Genomic DNA, 2,512 nt, shown 5'->3' on the forward strand with positions numbered 1-2,512 from the left:
GGTCAAAGTGAAATTCTAGAGCTTAAAGTTTTAGAATAAGAGCAATTCTTGGAAGTTACAAGGCGTGGAGTATTGCAACAGAAGTGAGCAGCTGTAAAAAAATGGAGGTGAAGTCACAGAATTTGAAGAATGAAGGAGACTGAAAGAGAGAATGAATGACTCTCCGTAGAGTACTGTGGTGGGTTTAAGGTTAGGAAAGCAAATCAGCCCTGATACCACGTCCTCTTCCATTCACTGGGATGGTTGGTAAACCTTGATACCAACAAGGAGAGAGAAAAATGAAATCCCTCAAACCCTAAAACACACATGCACATACCCATGCAAAAGCACGCATCCCAGGGTACACGGAAGCTGGGTAAGAAACACCTTCTACCCGATAAAGCCTCAGAGTAGCCACGGTCCTCTCAGAGAGGAATTAGGGTTGGGTTAAAGAAATCAAATTTGAAGAAACGGCTTATAGATTAAGTTCTCACTTAACATTTTTGAGAGGTTCTTGGAAACTGTGACTTTAAGCAAAACAACATACAGCAGATCCTCAAATAATGTCCTTTCCCCTCAATGTCATTTTGTTATAATGTTGATGAGGAAAAAAAAACTGGTTTTGTTATACACCGTTTCACTTTTAAGTCACAGTTTCCAAGAACCTACTGATAACAGTAAGTGAGGACTTACTGTAATCAGTGGAAAATTCAGGAACATTTGTTTGTTAGTTTCTTCTCCATGGCATCAGCTTTATAATGAACATTGCGTAAACACCTTGCAGAAAAGACAGGTGAGGAGATAGAAAGTAATGGGAGGCACTAAATACATTTATAAAATACTATTTTTGGGAGAAAAATATTACCTTTATCAATATTGATGACAATGTAATTATTTTGTCTTATTAGTAAAAGAATCTAACCAAATATTGACACTGTGTATGTGTTTTACCGAACAGAAGGGATTGCATAAGCTGGTGCTTCTCAAAATGCGGTCTCTGGGCAAACAGCATCAGCGTCACCTGAAAACACGCTGGAAACGCACATTCACAAGTCCCACCTCAGGGCTTCTGAATCGGATAGAGCAGAGATGGGTCCCAGCAAGCTGTGTGTTCACAAGCCCTGCGGGCAATTCTGAAGTGTGATAAAGTTTGAAAACCTCTGACCTAGAGCAATGTGTATGCACTCCTCTCTGCTTAGCTGCCTGGATGCAGCCAGATTCAACATTCACCTGAAAAAGCTAATTTTAGGTGCTTGATCACATCTATTTCTGTGTTAATTGTAAGTGTTTGTTTTTTCTTTTCATTCTTACGTTTTATATTTTTTAACAAGTTATAACCCTTTTGGAAGTAAGTATATAGTAAACTAACCACCATTAAATGTTTTTTAAAGTCTTAATGAGAAATTTAAAAAAAACACTGTAACTGTAAAAGAATACATACATGTTAGAAATTTGTAAATGTGCAGTTGTAGAAAGGTAAAAATATATGGTACATTGCTGAGAAAGTGGGTGAGGGGGATGGATTTTGATTTCATTGATATAGGAAAGGGCCAGGCTTTGGCATTCAAAAAGAAAAAGAAAAAAAAAAAATTCTGATGGTTTTGACGTATAGCCAGGGTAAGGACCAGCAAATTAGATAGTAGTAGAGAAGAAACCTAGAGCATCCTTTACTTTGAAGAATCTGGAAAATTATAGTAAAAACACTAGATCACAACAAGTCTGCTTGTAAGTATCTGCTTGTAAGAAATGGCTAAGCAAAAAGGAAAACGCAACTGAATCTTGTGTAAGCTTGAAAAAGAGCAGGGAAACTCAAAAACAGAACAGAGGGAAGGGGGTTGATAACACTGAAGAAAAGTAAACAGCAGGTCAGTTTGACTCAATTCATCAAATGCATTGGAATAGTATGCGAGTTAACACTCTGCCCACAATTATGGACAAAGTCTAAGTGGCTTCAGGGACTCGCACTGAAAACTCAAAAGCATGCTTCTTAGAAATTCCACCTTAAAAGCAATATACGTCCAGTTGACCTAGAAATAATTAAACTGCCACACCAAAGACCATTTTGAGGAGGATTGATGGTACCTTTATTCATTCTCAGATGTGGAAACAATGTTTGTCTTTATATTTTTATAATCATCCCCAAACATGGTCATAATAACACCTGAGCAAACTTTCTCTCTGGCTCTCACTTCAATAGAGATTCACTGAATGTTAATATTTACTTTGAAATGGGAGGAATTTCTGTAGGTCCTTCAGAATACAAAATAAATATTGAATGTAAATATTCAACATTTATGAATAATAAATACATATTTAAAGAATGATGTTCATATGGTTTATTCATAACTTAAGCAGGTGTGACTCTTTAATAATCATATTATGGAAAATCCTTTACTGGTAGGAAAAAAGTTATCAATAAGTTACTATTGCATGTGACAAAAAATGCTTCTTAATTATAATTCTGAGCCATCACAGCATTTTATGTTTGCTTTAAAATTAATAAAGTTGGGACATTATCTTCACTATCATTCTA

At 36.0% G+C, this 2,512-nt stretch overlaps 1 protein-coding gene across 1 annotated transcript in view; it reads right to left on the bottom strand.

Annotated features, from left to right (window-relative positions):
* DGKB (diacylglycerol kinase, beta 90kDa) overlaps positions 1-2,512 on the bottom strand; it is a gene marked incomplete at its 3' end in the record, with an annotated part of 269,792 nt that overhangs the window by 126,253 nt on the left and 141,027 nt on the right. The window lies entirely within an intron of this gene.

The sequence above is a fragment of the Propithecus coquereli genome, unplaced genomic scaffold, assembly GCF_000956105.1.
Source record: "Propithecus coquereli isolate 6110/MARCELLA unplaced genomic scaffold, Pcoq_1.0 Scaffold520, whole genome shotgun sequence".
In the NCBI taxonomy this organism is placed as follows: domain Eukaryota; kingdom Metazoa; phylum Chordata; class Mammalia; order Primates; family Indriidae; genus Propithecus; species Propithecus coquereli.